At 46.8% G+C, this 26,021-nt stretch overlaps 1 protein-coding gene, 1 long non-coding RNA gene and 1 other non-coding gene across 3 annotated transcripts in view; 1 reads left to right on the top strand and 2 right to left on the bottom strand.

The window, feature by feature from the left end:
• LOC135901074 (uncharacterized) overlaps positions 1-26,021 on the bottom strand; it is a 264,555-nt gene that overhangs the window by 187,004 nt on the left and 51,530 nt on the right. Inside the window, exon 2 of the long non-coding RNA XR_010564014.1 lies at positions 11,897-11,981. This is a non-coding gene — a long non-coding RNA (uncharacterized lncRNA). The remainder of the gene's footprint in view (positions 1-11,896; positions 11,982-26,021) is intronic.
• Positions 18,188-26,021, top strand: part of LOC139054883 (uncharacterized) — a 40,036-nt gene continuing 32,202 nt past the window's right edge. The window contains exons 1-2 of the mRNA XM_070532566.1: positions 18,188-18,298; positions 18,359-18,388. The gene's annotated coding sequence lies outside the window, so the exon portion shown is untranslated. The remainder of the gene's footprint in view (positions 18,299-18,358; positions 18,389-26,021) is intronic.
• On the bottom strand, positions 21,478-21,550 carry TRNAS-UGA (transfer RNA serine (anticodon UGA)). Its single transcript has one exon. It is a non-coding gene; the product is annotated as a tRNA-Ser (tRNA).

Raw genomic sequence — 26,021 nt, forward strand, 5'->3', positions numbered from 1 at the left:
AGGGTTTAGCGCCTTTCGCTTTATTCAGCCCCGTTGCCTTCTCAGCCGCATCCCTGACTCTGCGACGCCATTTTCTCTTAGCGCGCTTTCTGGTGCTCATTTTCGAATGCCTTTTCTTTCTTCCCGTTAGCGGTTTCTCAGCCTGACCCTCTTCCTGAATTTCTGAAGGCGAAATCGGAAAGATTTCATCCTCCGGCTTAACTACGCCTCCGGAGCTATCTGTTTCATCCTCTTTTTTTGCACTTTGTTCAGCGTCGTAACTCGGCGCCGGACCCTCTTACTGAATGTCTGTCAGGGAGGTATAAACGAAATCTCCCTGACTCCAATTCTGCAGGACCAGCAGCTGGTAGGTGAACCGACATCCTTAGATGTCTCCGAACCGTTGCTTCAAGCGAGCCGCGCAAGCCCGGAATCGAATTTATTGCCACGCTTGCCGCCGCGCACATGGGCCTTAGACTGTCAGCACGAACAAGGAGAGTGCAGTGAAAAATCAACATCGGACTCTGTCCTCAAAGCCATGCTGCGACAAATAATCGACGCCCTGCGGCTGCTACTGTCTGGTTTAAGTACGCCAGCGGCGCTAACTGCGGCAAAAATTATGAAATCTATAGAAAGACCCCTAGCTACACTGCAGTAACATCTACCTTTACACGGGAAGATGATTGTGCTGTGCTGTGCTGTGAAGTGTGCACGTAAGCGTCGCACAGAAACAGCATGCTGTGGAGCCCTCATCATCATCATATTCACCATACCACCATCCTCCTTCCTCTTCACGCCATTTTTCTCTTATTACCCCAAGCCCTTACCCCAGCGTGGAGTATCAGGGTAGAGGCACTTCACTCTGGCCGACCTCTCCACCTTTCTTGCCAATAAAAATTATCTCTCTCTTTGTAGGAGAAATCGGAAAGATTTCTTCCTCCGACTTGACTACACCTCCGCATCTAGCTGTTTCATCCTCTGTTCTTGTGCTTCGTTCAGCGTCGTAACTCAGCTCCTCAGCTAGTTCGCGTGCTTTGGACCTCGTCAAAGCTATGGCCTGGGCTTCAGCAAATGTGCACCGTTTTATTCAGTAGCGACTCTGAGCTGTTCAAGAAATGGTAAGGGTAGCTTTCCGGTAGCCTACTGGAGGCTGCTGCTACTGTCTCAATATCTCTGAACGGTCCCTCCATCTGTATTTTTGGCATCGGTAGGCACACTGAGTCTTCGCTGACGGCCTGCCTTATCCACGCGCATTCGGGCACGTAGTCTTCACTTTTCACATACTTCAGATGGACGACACCCATGGTACCCGCGGAGTCGCTGAGTACACTGCACTCTTTGACATTTACCATCAGATTCGTCATGTAAGGCTTTAGAAGATCGATGCTAGTAGGATGATTGCTTATGCAAGTGGATACTGGCCTTTTATTTGGGCAGTTTCGGGCGAAGTGACCCATTTCCTTACAGTTATAAAATGCCAGTCGAACTCTTGTTTCGAGCTCTTCCCAATGATTTCCGGGTTGCTTTCTGCCCCTTTCAAGTGATTTCGCTATGCCTTCGGTGCGCGCCAAACTGCGACTAGTGTCGCCTCGTTCTTTTTTTTTGGGGGGGGGGGGGGGTAGCAGCAGCTCCTCTTTCTTTAACAATGTGATATCAACACTTTTCCGAGAGCTGACTACAACTTCTCCTGCAATAACCGCGCACCCGGCGGCGATCAGTCACGGGTTAATTGACCAATAGAATCCTGTCCTTATCGTCCGGCAAAGCGTAGTCGGTGCAGCACTCACCCAACCTCGAGCTTGCGAAGGTCGTGTATCCCGGAGCCACGCGTTCCCAGGTCCGCCGTTCCCAGATCGTGAGGACTGCCCTCTGTTGTTATTCCTTCAAGTTTCCTCGAGTCGTCCAAGCCTTCACGCTGTTACTGCGATGGTTGTGCCTTCCTGAGCCATGTTCAGGAGCTTTGCTTTGCTTCACAGAAGTTGCTCTTCCGTCAGTAGTTTACTTGAGATTGCGAAGGTCGTGTCTCCCAGAGCCACGTTCTCAGGTAAGCCGATTCCAGATCGTGAAGACTGCCTTCTTGATCTCGCCGCTGTGAACCAGTTTGTTGCGGGTCGTGGTAGCATTTAGGCCAGGAATCCACCAGGACATTTTGCGAGTACGTCCGGTAGGAGGAATGAAGGGAAGAGGGTTTATTGTGCAATATTTACACTGACGCCAGATACGGAAGCCCACTCCATGTAGGAGCATATTAAAGGTCTGAGTTGACGTCGACACGTCAGCACACCTTCCTGTACGAAAGATCTCCATTGTTAATACCGTCGTCTTCCCTAGGAGACTATACTAGGGAACCTGATGGCTGCATCGCGGCCAATCACAATCGTGGAATCGGTCGCAATATCCCACCCATGCATGACGTCGCATCGTTCCGCCGAACTCCGCCTCCTATGTTGCACCTTCGCGCCCGCATATTGTACAAACGTGCAGCAATCTGGGAATCCGAGATTGACACTGTTCTTACGGTAGCTTTCGACGTTGGCCCCCTCCATCAATTAGTTCAGTGTGTCAGGGTCAGGTTCAGGTAGAGTGATCTTCGCGGTAGTTGTCACTTCGAAGTGAGCTCCTTTTTTTGCGCGTCACAGCCTACTTCGGGCCCCGCGTCGTCTGGACGCGCTGATGAAAGGACTTCCTCGTGGAAAACGTCTAAACAATGCTCATCGCCGTATTGAGACGTAACAATGCACTATCGTCGACTATACAGTACGTGCCCAGAAAGTTATGTCACTGTACACAAACTTCATGCTTTGCATCGATGCCTATACTTCACTGAGCATTACGCAGTCTGAGACATGCATCATATACTTGAACTAAGTGTGAAATTGCGCACATGGAAAACAGGCACGCACAAGATCGAAAACAAACGCAGACACTTAAGCAAGCCCGTCTTGCTCGAACCCTTGTATTGCTGCTGCTTCAAAAACGCATAAATTCAGATCCATCAATGCGTCTCCGCTAGGCGCACGGTGACATTTATCACTAAGGAATTGAGACAAGTTTGAAATTCTCGCAATGAAACAAAATACTGACATTGATAACTGGTTGAACAATTGGCAAGCATAACCAGGGGCGCCATGAAGAAGAAAGCATGATAAAACGAAAGAAATATATTTTTAACGGGTAAGCGGACTTATTTAGACTTCTTGCGTCGTATTCAATATTTTGCACGACGTGTGGGATATTAAGGTGAAAGCGTAGGTTTAGTGAATTTTGTGCGTCGCTGGATACCCGCAAACCGCTATCGACAAATATGGAGAACTGTGCGAGGTCTACGTTCTGTTCCGGAACAATGTTTTCCGTTTAAGGTCCTAGCACTATTCCAGCGCCGACAAGACATTGATGTAGCGGAAGACTTCTGTGCTATGATTGCGGGTCAGCCAACTCGCACAGGTTCGCTTACATAGAACCATATTCCAGATTCACAAGATTCACGCATGGATCTGCCTTTCCCGACGCAAGAGCTTGACGCGGCGCTCGCCCTATGTAATCGGTTGTCGTCGCCTGGTCCGGATGACATATCTTACCGTATGCTATGTCACCTTGGTGAACGGGCACGAAGTGTGCTCCTTAATATCTATGACGAGTCCTGGTAGGAGGACAAAGTTCCTCAAGATTGGAAGATCAGCCGCCTGGTACCACTTCTTAAGCATGGCAAGTCTCCCTTAGAGATTACTTCATACCGACCAATTGCGCTGGCAAGTTGCGTTGGGAAGGTAATGGAGCGAATGATCCTCGTCAGACTTGAGTGGTACCTTGAACATTACGAAATCTACCCTGACGTCATGGTTGGCTTTCGACGTCAACGATGTTCAATCGACAGCGTTATCGATCTGGTAACCTATGTTCAACACCAAAAGACATGTAAGAGGTTATCTGTCGCAATGTTCTTAGATATAAAGGGAGCCTACGACAACGTTCTTTATGACGCCATACTTGAAGCATTGGAATCGGTGGGCCTAGGCGGTCCATTATACCGTTGGACACGCAGTTATTTACATAGGCGGACTCTATTTGTTAACACTGAAGCTGGCCCAACCTCGCAATATTATACGCAACATGGAGTTCCACAAGGTGGTGTCTTGAGTCCCACGGTTTTGAACCTTGTACTCATTGGTCTCATGGGACGACTTCCGAACACAGTTATTATATCAATGTATGCCGACGACATTCGCGTCTGGGCATCTGGTGTAACACGGGTGCAAGTACGCGCAAAGCTTCAAAAAGCTGCTACGTCAACATCGACGTACTTAAATGAACAAGGCCTCAAGATCTCGCCAGAAAAATGCGCATTGGTCGCGTTTAGCCGAAAGTCAATGAGATCATACCATGTCTCTATCGACGGTCAAATCATAAGTTATGTCAGGACGCACCGATTCTTAGGCGTAATCATTGATCGTGACCTCTGCTGGAGTCCTCATGCGGCCTACCTAAAGAAGCGCCAGAAAGATGTTTCTAATGTGTTTAAGTTTCTTGGAGAAAAAGTCTGGGGTACGTCAGTACATGCAAAGATGCAACAATACAGGACGCTCTTTCTTGGGTATTTGCGATACAGCTTGCCTGTGCTGACCAACACCTGCAGGAGTAATATCCGTTGTTAGATACGGGACCGTTTCCTGAGCCTACTTCGAGTTCACCAGACCACATCGAATCGCGTCACAGCTAATTAAGAAGCGCAGAAGCACATCTACCACGTTCCCGAGGCGCCGCACGTACAAACAAGTTGGCGTCCCCCTCCTCGTGCGCCACAGGTGGAGCTATTCACTGCTTGACTCTTCCCGAAAGTGTAGCCGGAGCCTGGCACGGTTCCCGGTAACGCAGGTCCCGAGCAAAGCTGCTTTGCAGCACTGAAACGTTGCTCCCATCCGCCTATTGTGACGGCGCTTGCAATCCGGGAAGGCTATACCGCAGAGAGAAGTAAGCCCGCGGGCAATTGGGGCCCCAGGAGCGACCCTCGGCCCCGGGTGTGGCACAATCGCACGGGCGCCTACCATTGGCCGAAAATGACGACACCTGAGCGGGCTCACCGATTGGCCGAACGTGACGTGACTTCGAGACACCGAAGGGCTTAAAAGCCAGAGACCGGGAGCAGCAAGAGAGCATTCCTTCATTCATCTCTTTCGAGCTTCATGACACGGGCTGCAGCGTCCGAGTTGCTGCCGGCCCGTAATGACTTTATGACTTAATTTCTTTGTACTCTCACTGTAAATAATGTAAATAAACCTCCAGTTTTTCATCCCGACGTCCTCCTCAACCTCGGCCATCTCCCCCACCCAACGGCAAGGTCCAACATCTGGGGGACAGCAATTGGGATTGTCCTCCAGATCCAACAACTGGTGGCAGCGCTAGGGATGAACTTTCGTCCAAAGAGATCTAACAACTGGTGGCAGCGCTAGGGATGAACCTTCGTCCAAAGAGATCCAACAACTGGTTGAGAGCGATGGGATCGTCTCCAAATACAACAACTGGTGGCAGTGCTACGGATGAACCTTCGTCGAGAGAAATCTTCGACCCAGAGAGTCCTGAGGAACCCGGAACAGCGAAAAAGAGCCTTCGTCGAAAGAAGTCCTGAGGAACTGGGAGTAGCGAAGAAGAGCGAGCCTTCGACCCAGAGAGTCCTGAAGAACCGGGAACAGCGGACCAATGAACCAGATGGCAGGGTGCTGCAACCGTAAGTGAGCGTGTGGGTTTTTTTCCTTTTGATTCGCCAGACTTCAATGTTGATCTTAGAAATGTTGAGTTTATTTTGATAGTTCTAAGAATCGGGAATTTGTTGCATATTGTGTGTTTGCACAAATTAATTAAGGAAAACAGTTCTAACCACCAGTCGGGGCCGCTGCCATGGATCTTAGAAGATTGACGAGGTTAGACTCGTTGTTGGTGTGCGACGATTTGGGAGTTGAGGCGGACGAACAGATGAAAACGCCAGCTATCATAAAGGCGATTCAAGATAGTGGCAATGATGATAAAAGCATTGAGATTGCTTGGGAGGTGATACAACAACCACGGGAGCGTGAGCGTCGTGAACGTAAGAGTGAGCGCAAGCGTCCAGAACGCGAGAATGAACGGAAGCGTGAGCTTCAAGAACCTACTCTTAGGTGTGAGCGTCAAGAACGTCGGCGTGAGCGTCAAGAACGTGAGAACGAACGGGAACGTGAGTATCAAGAACTTAAGCGTGGGCAAAAGTACGAGAGAGAGAAGGCCTGCAGCATTGATAAAACAGATACAATATTGTGAGCAGTTAAAGGCACAGAGACAGCGGCTGTCTGAAAATTCTGTAGGTAGTACAGAGCAAAAGAATGAGGAAGTATATAGCGCATTTTCACCAAAAGCCGAGGAGGAAAGTAGTGCCTGTGAGATTAGCGGCCCATTCATAGGCGAACGGAAAGGGCTAGCTGCTAACAATGCCTTAGTGGCAGCAGAGGCCGTTAAAGGCCAGAGTGAGAGCGACGAGGTGCTGTGCCAACAGAGGACTGTAGAAACAGCTAGGCCAGCTGCGAACAAATTGGCACAGTTACCGCGCGTGTGCGTCGCTTGTAATGTTAGCGAGGTTGCTAACGAGGTAGAGAGTGCTGTTGACCCGACAGACGCGAGCGCCCATGTCGAGCCAGATCTGCAGGCCGAAGTGAAGTGCCAGCTGGACGATGCAGTTGAGGGTAGTTCTCTGGATTGCGAGCTGCGTAGCTCAAGGGACGACAACTGCATTGTTCAGGGATCGGTGCAGCTCTCCGCCAGTCTAGGTAGCCAAGAGAGGGATGATTTAGTTAAAGATCACTCAGACTGTACGGGTAAGAAACCGATCCGGGCCGACGAGATGTGTACCGGCCAGCACGAGGCGCGAGAAGGCGACATGAAAGAGAGTTCGAGGAAAAAGCGCCGTAGAAAGAAGCGTGCTAAAGATCGTTATGCGGGGGCTGATGTAGCGCAGCCAAAGACGGCGAAAGACGCAAAAAGCCAGGGCGCAAGGAAACGAAAGGTGCGGTCGTCGTTGACGATGTTGACGCATCAAAGACTTTCGAGCCACAGGTCAAAAAGAGACCGAGAAGCATGTTCTGCCCGGATGCGGACAAAGGGCTCGGGGCATTTTTGTTCCTTGTCAGTCCATCGTTCTTTTCGAAGCTCAGCGTGTAGTACAAAGAAGCGCAAGGTGGCAAGACGAGACCAGGTGGTAGGGAGTCGCAACGCGGTCAGTCGAGTTTGTGATGAAAGAGGGGCGCCCGGACGCAAATTGGCAGGAGACTGTAACGTCTTGGAGGAGCTGATAGTGAGTCGGCCCTTTTGTTGTTCCTGGATAGCCAGTGTAGCTTTCGAACCACAACCACCTAGAGTACGGCTCAAAAGTATGAGTCAGTCGTAAGCGTTTGAAACGGGAGACCAAGAGAGCTTCCCTAGAAGTGAAACGTGTTGTGTTTTATTTTTGAACATTTGAAAAATATCGCGATTTAAGAATACAGTTTCTTTCAGTATGTAAGGTATGAGCTTTGTTTATGTTTTCGTTTGAGAAGCTCTGAGGTTTGAAAGAGGTGTTTTATTTAAACAATTAGTCTCGCGAGTGTTAGTTAATGAGTATATAGGCTTTCTTGTGTGTGAGTAACCTGAGTGTCAAGATTATCGGTGAGAGGCCTATCGTAACGCGCGTGTGTATTAGTTAACCTTCTTTTTTTATAAGTGCTTTTTTATTTTCTAAGGTTAAGCGCCTAGGTTTTCAGTAAGTGCGTGATTTGCACTGAGAAGCGTTCTTATTTCCATTAGCGCGTGTCCTGTGTGGATGGAAGGAAGCAGATTTATGACTGGGTTGCTCGTGTGCAGTGGCGTAGCTAGGTCGTCTGGCACCCGGGGCCCATAAGTCTTTTGTCACCCCCCTCCCCGGGTGTAGCCGGCGAAAAGAGGGGTGTTTTCAGACGTATATGACACCCCCCCTCCCTCACTGGCCCCTTGCACCCGGGGCCCACGGCCCCCCGGCTCCCCCTGTTGCTACGGCACTGCTCGTGCGTGTTGTGGGCAGCCGTATTCTGACTTCTCTAATGAGCATGCGTGGAACGAGTTATTAGGAGACGCATTTTTTTAAAAAGGGTTCTGCGGAGTGCGTAAGTTACGCAAATTAAGTTCTTGTTTAGGTTACGTGTCCTGTAGGGACTAAAGGAAGAAACGTGAATAAGCATAATGAAACGTTTCCCTACGACGCAAGTACGTGTTCGGAATAGGGACCACAAAGCTAGCGCGCTTGCGATTATGTATTTGTAGAGTTGACCGGACTGTTCAGTGGCCCCAATACGTGCGATACGTACGCCACTGCGATATGGTAAGAACATGCTGTTCGTGTAGTTAGGCCACTTAATTAAGTTATGTTCGGCTGTTTTCATTATTTGTTTGCAACGACAACGACCCTTTGTTTTGCAACAACAATAACTGTCTGGTCTTTTTGGCATTCGAGGAGATATGGATAGCAGTTTGGAAAGGTGGTTGGAATTGCGTTGTCAAAATTGGGGAAAGAAAAGGTCAGGGTTCATTTTGACTTAGTAATAGCCTGGCGAGTCAAGGGTGAAGAGCGTGCGCTTACACGTGGTGCAGCGTTATGTTGTTTTGTTTGTTTGACGTACGTTCTCCAGGGCCCAGGATCCCGAAGTTCGTCACACGAAGCTTGACACCAGTACCCTACAAGTTCTTTCAGCGTTCCTCATGGCCAGCGAATTGATTTCACCGGCCATTCCGAACTTCCGGGGCGAGGAGGAGCTGTTAGATACGGGACCGTTTCCTGAGCCTACTTCGAATTCACCAGACCACATCGAATCGCGTCACAGCTAATTAAGGAGCGCAGAAGCACATCTAGCACGTTCCCGAGGCACCGCACGTACAAACAAGTTGGCGTCCCCCTCCTCGTGCGCCACAGGTGGAGCTATTCACTGCTTGACTCTTCCCGAAAGTGTAGCGGGAGCCTGGCACGGTTCCAGGTAACGCAGGTCCCGAGCAAAGCTGCTTTGCAGCACTGAAACGTTGCTCCCATTCGCCTATTGTGACGGCGCTTGCAATCCGGGAAGGCAATACCGCAGAGAGAAGTAAGCCCTCGGACAATTGGGGCCCCAGGAGCGACCCTCGGCCCCGGGTGTGACACAATCGCACGGGCGCCTACCATTGGCCGAAAATGACGACACCTGAGCGGGCTCGCCGATTGGCCGAAAATGGCGTCACCTGAATGGGCTCGCCGATTGGCGGAACGTGACGTGACTTCGAGACACCGAAGGGCTTAAAAGCCAGAGACCGGGAGCAGCAAGAGAGCATTCCTTCATTCATCTCTTTCGAGCTTCATGCCACGGGCTGCAGCGTCCGAGTTGCTGCCGGCCCGTAATGACTTTATTACTGTTAATTTCTTTGTACTCTCACTGTAAATAATGTAAATAAACCTCCAGTTTTTCATCCCGACGTCCTCCTCAACCTCGGCCATCTCCCGCACCCAATGGCAAGGTCCAATATCTGGGGGACAGCAATTGGGATTGTCCTCCAGATCCAACAACTGGTGGAAGCGCTAGGGATGAACTTTCGTCCAAAGAGATCGAACACCGTCCACTCGAAAGCGTCCAGGCCCAGGAACTTAGAGTGTGTCTTGGATTGCCGCGGTGCTCGTCAACAGCTGAAACAATTGCCATTGCACGCGATTTCCCTGTCAAGACCTCAGAACACAGCTCTCAGAACACACGTAAGACACCTTGCTCGAGCCGCTGCCCATCATCTAGCTTCACTGCCAGAGGATCGACCATGTGCCTCCTTTTGTAAAACAGTCCTGCCCTATCGTGCATACCTTCCATCAGGTTATAAGCTCCAGCGAAAGTTTCATTTTCACCATGGTGCTTGGCTCGAGCAAAGGTTCGACTAATGGTACCAGGAATACGAACAAAAGCCCAACTCTCGTCTCCGGCACTCAAGCAGCTTTCACTGCTCTTGCTGTGCGAGACATACAACGAGCATCACCATCTATATACTGACGCTTCAACCACGGTAAATCGGTCTGCAGGATAGGTGATCTTTCCTGCAAAACCCTCCACCATAAAGATTCGACTATCTCACCAGACTACGTCGAGTGCCGCGGAGCTTGCTGCTATTCGTTGTGCACTTCGTGTAATTTCTGATGAACTACCCAAGAAATGGAGCGTGTTCAGTGACTCCAAGGCTGCTCTTCATTGTTTGGTTTCTGCCTTATGGCGAGGACCCCACGAACAACTAGTTCCAGAAATCGGGCTGCTGCTTCACCACCTCGTCGAGCAGGACACGACATCACGTTACAATGGATTCCAAGCCACTGTGGCATAATGGGCAACGAACATGCCAACGCAGCAGCGCGATCTGCACATGAGGAGGGCTTGCAAGACTCCATTCCATTCTCAAGAACAGACGCTGCAATGAAAATTTGTGTGCTTGCAAATCAAGCCATCAGAACTTTTTGGAACACACCAAGCTTGAAGCACACACGTCTACACCGACTGGACCCATCCCTTCGACTTCGACCCCCATCTGGACTCCCTCGACTCGAGACAGCAGTATTTTGCCGACTGTGGCTTGGTGTCGCTTACGCAAGATCTTTCGCCTTCCGAGTCGCTATGGACGACAGCGTGGCCTGCAGTCACTGCGGCGGCGAGGAGACTATCGAACATGCATTTTGCCACTGTCCACGATACAGCGCGCACCGGCTGTCACTAGCGACCACGCTGGCACGCCTTGACGACAGGCCACTTTCAGAATGGTCAGTCTTGGAATGTCGACATGAACTGTCGTCGCAGCGAAAGTTGGTCAAGGCTTTGTTGACCTTTTTACGTGACAGTGGCCTATTATAAAAACTATAATGATCCCTATCCGTCCCCATTCATATTTTTTTCGCGCTTTTATTTTTGCCACGCTCTTCTTTCCATCTTTACTTCCCCTTTCCCTTCCCCTTGTGCAGGGTAGCAAACCGGAGGTTTTAACTCTGGTTAACCTCCCTGCCTTTCTCTCATTTGCATCTCTCCCTCTTAGTGAATAAACATTCGCGTTACAATTGCATGCTTTCTTTCGGTGCTCAGATATATTGATATGAGATCGCATATTTAAATTGCGGCGCAACAATTGAGGATTGTGGCCTAAGTAAGTATGTATTTGCAAGCAATTTTTCTGATAAAGTTCCCACAAAACTACAACGCTCACAAGATTAAACATAATTTCAAGTATGCAAATGCGAAAATTTTCAATAAGTGGCAGGATCCAGCGTGAAAACTTGCTGAAGTCAGGTAGCAGACATCAGAGCACATTTTGTCGATCTCAGTCCGACAGGCAAGGAACCGCAGAAAGGTATTGGCATCTTTGTAGACAGACAAACTTCCTGCACTAATCATGCATAGCCGCTATGCAGGATAATCTTGAAACGTCGTTTCAATAGTACCCACTCCACGTCATCGTGGTGGACGTTGCGTTGAACGTGTTGTTCTCTGTACAGATGATAGCAGGCCTCAGTATGCGCATGGATATCTCACTCATCCGGATAGGAGCATCATTATAGAGCGAGGTTTGTTCTATGGTCAGTGATAAACCTACCCGCGTTGATCGCGTACTTCCACCACAATCGCTTCGCAAATGCGCTTTGATAGCTTTTAACAGCGGCAGCTCCATGTCACCGCTGCAGACCTCGCGTTCATGCGCCCCACCCACTCTGCAGGAGCTAGAAAACGTCACAGTGTGCATTGTTGATCTTTTTACACATAACAACAACAAATCAGCAGTTCAATACTCCCTGTGTTCTTTGGTCAGATGAAATTCCCTGCGTTGATCGGTTGGGTCCGTGAGAATAACTTTGTAACCACTTGGTAGTTCTAAGAGCGTGAGTTTACCTGTGCAGACCTACCATTCGTGAGCCGCTTTCCTTGTGTAGTAGATAGTCGCTGAGAGCACGCACTTTGTGATTTCGTTCCAGCCAGGAGGGAACTCCACTGTAATATACAGGACCAGATGTTGTACATAGTCGGGCGAAGTTTCCCGCATGAATAGAATGCGTTCATTGTGATCAACTTGCAACAGCTTCTCAAGAGCTGCAGCTACACGAGCATAATGTCATTAAATACATACTATTCACGCGCTTCTTCCACTGTGTGCCAGCTAATCGAGGTCAGTGCGCACTTTGTTGATCTCGTTTCACCCTGGAATGTGTTATGGTAAGTAGTATGCAGTTGGTGTCATGGTAAAGTGATGCTTACTGCGTTAAGCGGGTGCGTTCATTTGGATCATCTTTCAACAGCTTCCGAAGAGCTGCATCTTCACGACCACCGGAGAAAACTTAGCATTCGCCCATATATTCCACTTTGCATTAGCTAATTGAAGTAAGGGCGCACCTTGTTGATCTTGTAACACCGTCGCCTACCACATAAAGAATGTATGCGGGCTTATGTCAGGAGGCACAGGCCATAAGGCAGCTATTAAGGTCATGCTGGAAAGTCCGGCAACGAGCGGGCATCCAGGCCGGCGAGCGTGGCAGGACGCCCCCCCGCCCCCTCCCCTCCCCGTTTTTCCCAACCTGCGGGCTTGACCCCTGGGCGTTCTGCACTGAAGCCCTGAAGAGCAATGGCGCTTTCTTATAAAAAACGGGCACCGAGAAGACCTGGCTGCGACCCCTAATCCCGACGACCCTTTTGTCAGAGGGCTATGCCTCTGAGCAGTTCTTTTAACCAAATGCAAAGCAGGATACGCCATGACAGACCAATTTCCGAGCTGTCCCGATTTCGCTACATGCAAGTCTCAAGCTTCTTAATCAAAATGCGACCCCTAAGTTAGAAAAGAAAAAAAAGAAGACACTCCTCACACCATGCGTAGCTGCCATAAAAACAACATATCAATATACAGTTTAGAAAATGAAGCTCTGCACGCAGATTTTCAGAGGGGACTGTACATCGTACTGCTATTTTCGAGGTATATTTGACTGTGGCGCGAAATATATTTCGTGAAAACGGACAGAAAAGAGAAGACAGTGAAGCGCCATTCGCTTGGCGCCTCACTGTCCTCTTTTTTCTGTCCCTTTTTAAGGAGTGTATTTCGCGCCACAACCAAGCATACCTAGGAAATATAAGCACCAACTTGCCCTAGAAGAAGTCCTTTTGGTTCTACGACAACCCCATTCTGCAGCATGCATTTAGCACTTAAAATGCTTCAGGTTCACCTCTGCTGCAACATCTGTTTTACAAATCGCCGGAAGATGGAGTGAAAATATACTCGGCGATATATAATGGGGATGAAAAGGCGCTTCGTCTTGCACTGTACGCCTGTTCTCTCTTTTTCGTAACGCTCACATGGTTGTTACACGGAGGCAGAAAATAGTGAAGTACTTTACTGCGACAGCAGTTACGGGCTCGAAACTGCAGGGTGCTTCTACTTGGCTGCGCTATCTGTACAATTTGCAGTGTTCGAGAGTGCAGTGCACCGTGTGGCAACCAGTTCGCGTCGCGCGAGTGCAGCGAGGCGACTGAGCGCCTAGCAAGTCCCAGCCCGAGTAATTCGAGAAGAGCGTATTCAGGGTTACGGAGAAGTTCTGTCGACTGCTTGACGTAAAACTCACGCCCAGAAGCACACCTAACAGCGGAATTTTATTTTTTATTTTGTATTACGAAAGTCCTAGTACGACGCTTTTATTGCACCCCCCCCTCTCCCCCACTGCCTATCGACGCTCCTTTGTACAAGATACTTTCGGTGTAATCAACGCTGTTTCCACGCTTGTGCACAGGCTAGAATTTCGAACCTGACCTTGTGTGAGCGCAACCGACGGGAGTGCGGCGCTCACTGATCTGTTCGCCAGCCTTGAAAAGTTAGTTTGTCGCAAATGCAGGGCGCCAATCCTAATGGTCGCGACAAGCGACGTGCGAGCTAGAAAGAGCTCCCCAGACCGCTCGCCGAGAACGGTCGCGCCCAGGCGGCCGCAAGTGGAATTCATTATCGCTCGTCGCGAAGCTGTTTGCATACGCGGTTCGCTTCCCCGTTCTAACGAGTGGAGACGTTTGCGGATGTCTCACTCGCGTTTCCTCCATTTTTCTTTTTTCAGCCGGCGCGCCTGTTTTTAACTGCTGAAATTGGAGACTGCGTTATCGCACGAGGCATCACTATGCCAACTTCTGGCGCGTTCTTGATAGTTTTTTTTTTGTTTTTTTGCCTCATTGGGGTCTTTGAAATGAAATGCTTTCGTTTCAGATGGAAAGAAAGAAAAGAAACGAGAAGACTGCTAATATTGATTTAAAGTCTCAAAATAGTCTCAGAGCCCTCATTTCATTCTTATTATAGGAGGACCCTGGGCACTTTTGTTCGAGACCTCCGATTGTGCACCTTTCACTTATACGTTGTAATAAATAAATAAATAAATAAATAAATAAATAAATAAATATCTTCTGTTTGAGTCTATGAGCTATGTCGTCATGGTATAGAATTATAAAATTGAGCTATAATAATAAAAAAAGTGGTCTTGCGTTGCTTAATAGAAAGCCTACTGCGGAGGTTTGTCGCGATCTGCTGTATTTTAAACTCGCACACACATATACACACGCACATACACAAACATGCCCACATGCGCACACGCAAACGCACACGTACGATGACACACACATACACACGCACGCACATACACACGCACACATATGCACGCACACATGCACAAACATACACACGCACGCACACACGCACACTCACACACATACACACATACATGCAAGCAAGCAAGCGCACACACACGCACACACGCACGAATACACACACGTGCAAACACATACACATGCACAAACACACACGTACACAAAATACACACACATGCACACGACACACGCACAGACACAAACATACGCACACACCAGCACACACACGCCCCCACACACTGGTTCTCGTTTTGCTAAGGTCTACAGGAAAGAAACTGAATAAATAGCTTGTATGTACAGGCTTGTGGGTGGAGCACGTTTTATGTTTGTGTATCACTGCATATACCGTAATTGTCACCTAGTACTTGTACTGGAACGCAATACCATCAGAAAGGATAATATATAGTTTCTTTTATTAAAGACAGTATGTCAGCCTCACTGCACAAAAAAAACACGCACAGGATACTAAGGATAATAGCAGAGGGAAATCTGCCATTAGTTCCTGTGTGCGCCGATAGTAAAGCCGTTCGATGGACCTGGAGATGATCGTCAGTCCATGATTTTGCCTCAGTATCGTCCATCCGACTTCAAAAGTTTGGGGGATCTTTAAGTTAACCTTCTTGAATTGGATTGGATTGGAAGAACTTTAATAAAAGTCCTGCAGGACGCACGTCAGCGCGCAGTGGGCGTCTCCCACGCAGGGACCGACAGGGAATACCTGGCGGCCGCTGCGCGAGCCTGCTGGACGGCCCATTGCTGATCTTGTAGGAGCGGGCTTCTTAGGGTCTTCTCCCACCTGTCGGAGGTAGAGTCGGGCGGAGCGTTTCTGCACTCCCAGAGCACGTGTGCGAGTGTCGCCGTGACCCCGCACGAGGGGCACGCATCGTCTGGGTAGACGTCCGGGTAGATTATGTGTAAGGTGGCCGGGTTTGGATAGGTATCCGTCTGTAATAAGCGTAGCGTTAGCGCCTGCGGCCTGTTTAGTTTGGGGTGCGGGGGCGGAAAGAGACGTCGTCCCAAGTAGAAGTGTTTGGTTATTTCATTGTAGGTTCTTGAAGTTCACATTTTTTTCTCAAGTTGGTTGTCTATGGCCTCTAAGTTTTGTAATTCGATGGTTTTAGAACACTCCAAGCAAAAATGCGTGTTAAGCATTGAAAAACAATACAGACACACAGTATTACTTGACAAATAAAATCCAGAATTACCGGCGGGTATACTCAAAAGCGTCGAAACTTTTATATTTTTTTGCGTTAGAATTTCTCAGTTTCTTTTTTCAGATTTCAGACTTTTTTTTATTGAAGTGAATGTTAGGAGAGGTTGGCGCCTTTATGGTGGCACCGGCTACTCCTTGTCACTTGGTAAACGAAACAAATTTGTGCAAAAAGGGAGAATAGTGACACAAAATATAATACTCAGCAGAACACCGGATCAATAAAAAATATACAGTCCAACAGTACATGAGTCACAAAGTTCTGTGCATTAGTTTAGTCCACGTACGCATATATAAAGTCAGATGTTTTGAACAGCCAAAACGCACAAAACATGTAATACACTGCATGTACAGAACAGAATTATATATATTGCGTAAAAGTTGTGATCACCACATAAACCAATTATGAACCACGAACAAGGTTTATGTAACTCATTTAGCGTATTCGGATCATCTGATACTTAATATTTTCCCAAATGTTGGTGTCCTCTAAAAACTTTTTCAGAGCAAGAAATGCTCTTTTTTGAAGGCCCGCAGTTGGCCATGGGACTTTTTATTGGTGTTATTTGTTACACCGTGCAGCATAGCCGTAGGAATGGCAAGGGCTGATAATAAGAAAGCTATTCAAGGTTAACTGAATGTTTCAATTGAAAACCAAATACAGAATACAAAACAAGGATGAAAAAACACCGACGTAGGGCCAATGACAAAGTATGGCAGACAAAAACTCAGCCGTATCAGAAGAACGACATGCTAAGTTTTACAAACGTATAAGGAATACAAGCAACTAGAACAATGCAGAAAATAGAGCAAAATATTTTTGACATAACCAAACCATGCGACACGCAAAAAACAGCTACGTTAATTCTGCCTCCATCATGAAAATTGTTAATTGTTCTTAAAGGAGTAAGTAGACTGAAATTATTTTATTAGTGGCGGCAGTTTGTTCCAAAATGAGATAGGCGAAACGAGGGCTGTCTGTTTACCGCATTTAATGCGTACTTTTTTTTTTACTTATGGGGTTTTACGTGCCCAAACCACTTTCTTATGAGGCGCGCCGTAGTGCAGGACTCCGCAAATTTCGACCACCTGGGGTTCTTTAACGTGCACCAAAATCTAAGTCCACGGATATTTTCGCCCCCATCGAAATGTGGCCTACGCGGCCGGGATTCGATCCCGCGACCTCGTGCTCAGCAGCCCAACACCATAGCCACTGATCAACCATGGCGGGTAGTACTTTCGTGAGAAGAAAGTTATCACCTGAAGCAAAGCTAGTATTGTTAGTATAGTATACAATATATATAGTATAGATGCTGTAGTACTAGATATGCTGCTGGAAATACCGCAATCAAAGCTTCATTCTGCAAAGCTTTATTCTTCAAAGATCTGGACAAGAATATGCTGAAATTGTAACTAAATAGTTTCTTGACCGTCAGAATGTTACTGTCATTAAATGGTTGTTTGCAGTTCGTATGAAATGGGTTATACGCAAGCAAATTCAGTCTAATGAGAGAAGCATTCCGGGTATATATATATAAAGATGGTAACCCATTACTCAAGTATTACTGCGCAACAGAAAAGACACGGATGTATTGCGCTTGCTGTGTGTTCTTCTCTTACGTCCATGTCTTTCTTGTTGCGCAATTATACTTGAGAAACTCAGTCTAGTTTTGCAAGGGTTGTTACTACTTCATGCACTATGTGACATGAATAAAGATTGACTTATTAATTGACTTATTTGTATATCGATTATAACAATATCACGTGCGAACCGTATGTTTTTGCCCCCGAAAGATGTATTGTAATTATATAAGAGTGAATTCTGTAATAAAAATGCGTTAGTTTCGAAGGCAAACTATACTTATTGGTGGAAACGCACATCATGATGCTTGAATCGAGAACGGCTGAACAACACAGAACAATAACAGAACCTACACTGCGCGCTGTCAACGTACACATAACAAATCGCCGAAATATCTGCGCACTGCTCTTGATTTCACGGTGTTTGAACTATTGCAGTGGCAGATTTATGCGTGGTAGTGCTATAACGAAACTATAAGCTTGTCATCACGGACAGTTGTAGAACATGCAGGTATTTGTCATAGTGTTTTAACTAGTCTAACTCTACCCTTCTGTTCACCATGCTCAGACGCCTCTGTCTTTACAAGCTGTACATGCAGCCGCTGAGACGGAACGCTATGGCACGTGGCATGACGCTCAAGCCAGGGGCTGACAGTGGAACTACGCAGCCCCACTGTCGAGCCAACAGAGCAGAACGTGATGGCACGTGTACTCGCCTTCTCGCCTCCATCGTAAAGCCAAACGGCCAAGCTGACTGCGCGCTTCACGCGCGTCTGCGATACGCGCTTATGAGAAAACGTGAAATCAGCATAGCACTCGTCTGCTGCCTACCTCAGCGCACCAACTACATGTAAGTGGAGCGGACCGCAAGAATCGCCGAGCTAAAACATTCCTTATGCTTCCCCTACAGGCCACTCGAACATCAAAACTGCAAACATCAGTGAGTATGCAAATAATATCCTATACGTTAATTCACGTTTCAAAGTCATGTTTCGGGCTCGGCATGAGGTGCGCCGTAGTGAGGGCTCCGTTTTACCCGCTTCTGTCGCGAATTATGACGGACTGCCGATAAGTGCGTCAAACTTGCATCCTTCAATTTCACTTCACGGTACTGCAGACACTACTGAAGTAAAGTCAAGGGGGTAAGATGACACAATTTACATATTCCAGTCAGTAATCACATATACACAGTAAATGAATACTGATTCGGTGCGCAATCGCTCATTCCATGTTAAAAGAAAAGAACTGGCTGACTGGCTAAAAATAAAAAAGGAGATTATTTTTTTCCTTCGCTAAAGGAACGCAGCACATCGAGAATCCCGTCAAGCATGGTATAGTGTCTCCACCAGCAAACTAGTCGTGCGAATAACAAGGCGCTGGACTCAGATGGAGCCACACTGATCACGCAGGACCTCTAATTTACTCGCAGGGCAATGTCAGAAGTTCACTTCTTGTCCCCAATGGACAGACCAGGCAGAAAGCATGTTACGTGCTCAAATGGGTAGACCACAATTGAAGACGTTAATTGTTACGTCACCGCGTTGTTTATCGTTAACCAAAACCTATCACAGGCCCCGTCTACGGGGGGGGGGGGGGGAGGCTATGCAAGCTTGGCTCAGGGGCCAAGCTTCCATCTTCCATCTTGATAGAGTAGTTGTCATGTCGTCGTGGTGATGCCGCGTCGTCCTGTCATGATGGCAGTTCCATCGTCATCTTTACGTCGTCCAACAGTGCGTATCCGCCTGATTTTGTGTTTGGATTTCGACATAGTTGGTGAGCGGTATCGGGCATCAACATAAAAGTTGCATTGGGTTAACGTCTCTGACCTTTGTTGCGAAAAAACATACATATTGCGTGAAATTACATGTTGTCGGAGTTGTACACGGTACAGAAAAAAGTTACAGATTGCAATTAGAATTTATTCATTAAAATGTAATTGATCACAGTTACTCATTACTGCCCATGAAAGCAATTGAAGAATTACTCAAAAGTAATGGATTACTTCTACGCTACTTTCTTCCGAAGTTTTATTGCACAGATACGGGAAACAGAACGAGCTGTCCTGGTGATTTCAGGGTGTTCTCTGCAGCCTTTCATACATTACTTATCTGCACAAACCATTGTCTTAAAAAAAAGATTCGTCGGTCATTGTCCCTCGTTCTTGCTGTGATGACATGAGCAATGATACGAAAAACTCACTCAAGAAGGAAAAAGAGACGGAAAGGCAATGATGTTACCCAGTTCACTCTACGTGCGCGCTGGGGGTTAGGGCGGTGTTGCAACGTATGTGGATCTTGCGCACAAGATTATGTTTACCTGACATCTAGGTCCTCTATATGCTTCACCGTACTCGTACGTTGTTGGAACTTGGGTTTGGCCATGAAAATCAAAAAGAAATCATGCGTATGTGATTTATTTACATTAGCGTCCAAAGCCGCCTTCGCTATCAAGACACACCAACACCGGTTCGATGAAGGAACAAAAAATTCAGCATAGCTCATATCACGATCACTGTCGACAGTAATGGGTTTAGCAATGAATCAAAATAGCCACACAAGGTATTGGCAACGTATTGCCACCGTCGAAACGAGCTATGCACGAGTTATGTGTGCACTGCAGTGGGATTCCTCTTTGGCGCTTCTCTAAGAACACTCAGCGCCATCTAGCGCCACCTCGGCGAAGCCTGCGCGTGGCCTCCATGCTCCATGGCGCGCCGGTGCGCGCGAATGCGGTGAAACGTGTCGTGCAGCAACCGTGCTGATCTCTCGCGCTTCCTTCTGGACACGCTGTGGAATTTAGTGGCGCTGCCGATAGTCTGCGCGTGGCCTCCGAGACAAGCAACGTCGTGCGCCCGTGCGTGCGCACGCTGACAATTCTTCCCTCGCTTGCCGCGCACTTAGTGGCACATACTCGGTGACCCAAGATGGCGAGAGGTTCATTGAAGAGCCGCACATACCTAGTGCATTAGTGGAACTGCCTGCTAAAGCGTGTGGTCCTTGAGGAACCCTTGTGACGTGGGTTCGATTCCCCTCAGCGTCGGAGAAATTTGAGGGTTCTTCGTCGTCACTGTAGAGCAACACATTCTCAGTGGCACATGCCTAGCTAGCCAAGTTCGAGTCATAGACGTTAGTTGAAGAGCGGCACACACCCCGCGGCAGGTAGCCAGTGACCCAAGTTGGCATCAAAAAGGTTCACTGAATATCAGCACTGTCCGAGTGGCAGATACCGAGTGCTGCAATACGGCGTCAAATAGTTCCTTCAAACAGCAGCACCTACCCAGTCCCGCATGTACAGTAACCCATGTCGGCGTGAAAGAAGTTCGTTGAAAAGCGTCACGTATATGTACACATTGCAACATACTCAGCGACCCAAGTTTGTCGGACGGTTGGTTTAGAACCCTGCACCGCCAGCACAGCAGCCCGATGCAATACCCATTCGACCACGGACTAGCCCAATGACCCAGAAAGGTGGGAAAATGGTTAGATGCAAACATAGATAGCTAGCTTGGCCTCCAGAAAGTGCGTAAAGTACCCTAAGAATGCTAACGCATTAAAAAATCCTGCAGAACCCATATCACGATGAATGTCGACGATAGCGCGATTAGCATTGCAGCAATGCATCGACACACCGTATTTACACTGCCGGAACGTTTGATCTATGCGGCGTGTATGCAGCCGCGACACTGTCGTACGTTTCCCAGCGGACAAGCTGAGCCAACTAGCGCCGCCGCAGCGAAGTCGCCTCATAGGGCGTGTGAATATATATATATATATATATATATATATATATATATATATATATATATATATATATATATATATATATATATATATATATATATATATATATATATATATATATAAGCGAGAAGAAAGGGGGTTTACCGAGGGGCCCGATTTTTATTAGTCATATCATAAGAAGCCAACAAACACTGACACCAAGGACAACATAGGGGAAATTACTTGTGCTGAATAAATGAAATAAAGAAGAGATAAATTAATGGAAATTAAAGTGGATGAAAGAACAACTTGCCGCAGGTGGGAACCGAACCCACAAACCTCGCATTTCACGTGCGATGCTCTACCAATTGAGCTACCGCGGCGCTGTTTCCTCATCCACTTTCTTGGGTATTTATGTGTCCTAGTAGAACCCTGGGAGTGTTAGCCAGCGCCACCACTCACAGACCTTGGCGACGGACGTGGAACGTCCTTCTTGCCGCAGGCGGCACGAGAACGTGATCTTTTTGGGTGAAGGCAACTGGTCAATAAACCCACAGCACAAGTAATTTCCCCTATGTTGTCCTTGGTGTCAGTGTTTGTTGGCTTCTTATGATATGACTATATATATACATACATATATATATATATATATATATATATATATATATACATACATATATATATATATATATATATATATATATATATATATATATATATATATATATATATATATATATATATATATATATATCAAACAAGAGTGGTTGAATATATATGACGCGGGGTCGACTCCGTCCAGCACCGCAGTGACTGACTCAAGCTGAGAGTACTCAGCGATCTAACTTGGGCGAAAGAATTTCATTGAAGCGTGGTACATAACCATTGGCACAAACCCACTGACACAAGTTGGCATGGAACGGATTAACTGGTGTCGTTGAGGGGCGCCACAGACGCAGTGGCACATTCTCAATTACTCAGGTTGGCTTCAAAGAGATTTAATGAAGAGCGGCACAGACCAAGCATCCCATATGATGACTTCTTATTCAAGGACACAAACCTACTGTGGGGTGTAGGCCATGAACCGGGAGGTAATCTGACAAAAAAAAAAAACAAAAGAACAAGAAGACGGAAAAAAAGTATTTATTCAAAACGTGTTTTGAGCACACGCTTTTTGTAGGATGCACACGCACTTCATTAGGATAGTTTAGCTTAAAACGCTGCACGGAAGCAGCAGCCTCAGCAAAGTTGTAACAGAGGAGACTGACAAGCAAGGAATTTTTTTTATCGCAGTAAGTGATTCAGTGACATTGTTAGAGATTTTGTCCGCTTCAGGAACTTGTCTGTATCAATTTGCTTAAAGCAAGCGCCGCTCTACCACCCTTTCACTAGAAGAAACTTCGGAGGTCGACAAGCGAAAAGGTTTTGTGAAAATAATTTTTCGTAAAACTTGAGGCAACATCCGTAAAATCGTAAAACGATCCCAATTTTGCAAAGTTAACGAAGTTCGACGCAAAATAAGCACACAGGAAGATCCACTCGAACAGCCGAGAAAGACACAGGACAGGCGCTATGGATACAGGATAGCGCCTGTCCTGTGTCTTTCTCGGCTGTTCGTGTGTGTCTTCCTGTGCGCTTATTTTCCGTCAATCTGCAATGCACCATCTGGCCCATCTGCAGGTGTTGTTAAATGTTTACGAAGAATTCGGAAGAACTGGCAGGTATGTGGAGCGAGCACGTTTGCAAGGTTAGACCGTGGGAACTCCACTATACACTCTTAGGCAAAGTTACACCCTTTAGCTTGCCCCTTCTGTCACACAACAATAATCGTTATCTGCCTTGATGCGTTTCCTTTCTTTAACGCTGCGAGCCCGGTACTTTCCAGTAACGAATGGCACGCGCGTTATCAGCATAGAGCAGTTTACACCCTTTGGAGTTCCCCTTGTGATAACGCGCGTGCCGTTCGTTACTGGAAAGTTCCGGGCTCGCAGCGTTAAAAGGAAACGCATCAAGGCAGATAACGATTATTGTTGTGTCACAGAAGGGGCAAGCTAAAGGGTGTAACTTTGCCTAAGAGTGTAGCAGGATACAACTTAAAAGAAAAAAAAAGCTGCGGTTGGCAACCAAGGCACACGGACCCCGCGGAATTGTTACTCCGCCAGCCAATCACAGAAGCAAAAAAATCGTCGTCATGCGACCATTTCAAAATGGCGGTGTACTTGATGCTCCCGGAGCGTCTGCTGTTCTTCAAGAGTCTTTTCATTGGCGGAAGCGATTAGATGAGCAACAGAAACGGACAAAGTGTAGGAAGTCTGAACTGTTCACTCTTCAAAAGTCGGCGGCACAGTTCATTTCACTGCTGACCACGTTTTACTCTTGAAACTTCACTGCCAACTAAAGTGAAACTTGACAATAAATACTTGCAGCAATACAAATGCGTTTTGTTTCAGTTCAATAAAGAATTAGGCTTTCACCATTCCACTATAATAGACGAGTGAAAACGTACAAAATTACGCGCTCATAATTTTACTTTTGTGGTTGCCGCCTTATTTATGTAGCGGGGAAAGTTTGAAGTCCAAACTATATGCAGCCTTGCGGAGGAACAGTGGCTGGCGGTTATGAGGGCGTGGTGGGGGCTTCACTGCAGACTTTAGTTGTATCCGACTATAGCTGTATAATAGGTTAAGCATGTAAGGTTTCTAATGCGTGATGTAAAATTTCACTTGTGTAATTTTGTTAAGCCCATTTCTGTACCCTAAATGCAGGTGTCCCTGTATATAACAAATAGGCAAAATATTCAAAAACGTGCAAGCGCCACATAGCTGGACATAACTAAGGTAATGTTTGCCTTCGCTTGGAGAAACTCAAATTATTTTTTTCATTGCGCCCAATTAGGTAATTAGTCTTAATTAATCTACTTCTCAAATATTATAATTAGATGAAAAGTGCCAATGAGAAAATTGCAGAGCAACATGAAAAACTCCAGATACAGGTTTCTGTTGCCGAATACGAGCTACATTAAAGTGTTTTTCCGAGCGTGAAAGAAGCCCGCGAATACATGCAAAGTGCCGCGAGCGGCCAGTTAAGTCCAGTTCATGAACCTTATTTTCAAAAATGTCACTTTCAGCGACCCTGTTAAGCGATGCATTACATTGAGAGGAAATCTTGCGTCGCTTACACCCTGTTTCAACATATGTGAAATCCAGAAATGCTCTCATCAAGGAAGCACTGTAACAATTTGAATACATTTTCTTGCAATAAGAAACATTTCACATTCTCCTATCTCTCGATTTGCGTACGCGTATTTTGTTTCGCCTATTAAGTTATTAAAGAAACTTTCGAAGGCCTGAGAATCTCAAGAGCACTGAAACACAGAATCTACGGCCTCTATAACTTCCCAATAGAGAGACGAATCTGAGTTCAACGTAAAATTCGGTGACGAACGGGTCCAAAGCTGACAAACTTTACTTATGTACGTGAGTGTAGGATATACCTATGTTAAGACACTATAACTTTATTAAAGCTTATTAAAACTGAGGTAAAGTTTCAAGTGAAAGGGAACTAAGTAGCTTTTGATGATCTGCTGTAAACGCTATATCGTCAGCAGTTGACCAGACAGTCATTCCTATTACGGTTACAGCTACGGAGCCGAACGCTCCTGTTCAGGTAGGTTATCAGATACGATATTGCTAAAATCACTTCTAACCGCTTCATTTTTACAAACTATTCTAGATAACCTTTAGAATTCCATTTGCTATAGTAATTTTAAATGAATAAAGTAAATTTAATTTCGATGGTTCAAGGATTCTATCAGGAAATTGGTTTGTTTAAAGTGATGCTTTTGAACTAGAATGACTAGAAGCTAAAGCCTTCTTTTCAGCGGCAGCCGGTTTGACAGTGCAGCAGTCAGTTCGGTGTTCCCGAGTCTCCTACGCGGTTTTGAGTGTCCACTGTGATGTCATAAGAGAAACACGCTCTAACCCTTTAAAGCTACGATGACAGGTAATGGCATACAGTTTTGGCTTAAGGGGGGTATCGCGCAACGACGTATGAAGTCTATGTAGTTGCATAGGAAATTACGCATTGAATATACACGTTGTATGTCGATGCATTATGAATTCCACGATTAAAACTGGTTAGACATATTAGGATTAGGACAACGAGCAAACGTAATACTACGGCGACTCTCCTACCCCCTCCCCTCCTCGACACACACACACACACACACACACACACACACACACACACACACACACACACACACACACACACACACACACACACACACACACACACACACACACAACACACACAACACACACACACACACACACACACACACACACTTCATCTTCGCCTAATGGTTTAAAATGCAAACTAACGCGTTGCGTAATTGTAAACATTTGGTGCAACTACTATTGTTTGTACCCCCCTTCGGGCATTACACCTTCAAATGCGCGTACCACACGGGCCCCGTCTCACTTGCACTACGGGTAGTTTAAAGCAACTATGAACCTGGCCAATGAAAAAAAAAAAGAAATGATACCCCTTTCGAAGGTTGGCACATCGCATTTTGAATTGTTTAGTGCTGCTGGCTTCGGGTAGTCGTTTCGGAGCGCTCGCAATACACTCGATTGATTCTTTCAGGTTGCTGAAATGTGGTTTGGAGCGCCCAGAAATGCTTCCACTGACCACGTCAAAGCAATTGAGAGATCCGGCCTTTTTCCATTCACGTGATCGCTAGGCTGGCTCCACCGGCATGCTTTTACCTGTGTCGGCAGTCTCGACTCAGCGGTTTAGGTGGTTTCGTAACTGTGATTTCATGCATTATGTGTCTTGCGTCGATCATGGCAA

Source organism: Dermacentor albipictus, chromosome 1, assembly GCF_038994185.2.
Source record: "Dermacentor albipictus isolate Rhodes 1998 colony chromosome 1, USDA_Dalb.pri_finalv2, whole genome shotgun sequence".
Taxonomy (NCBI): Eukaryota; Metazoa; Arthropoda; class Arachnida; order Ixodida; family Ixodidae; genus Dermacentor; species Dermacentor albipictus.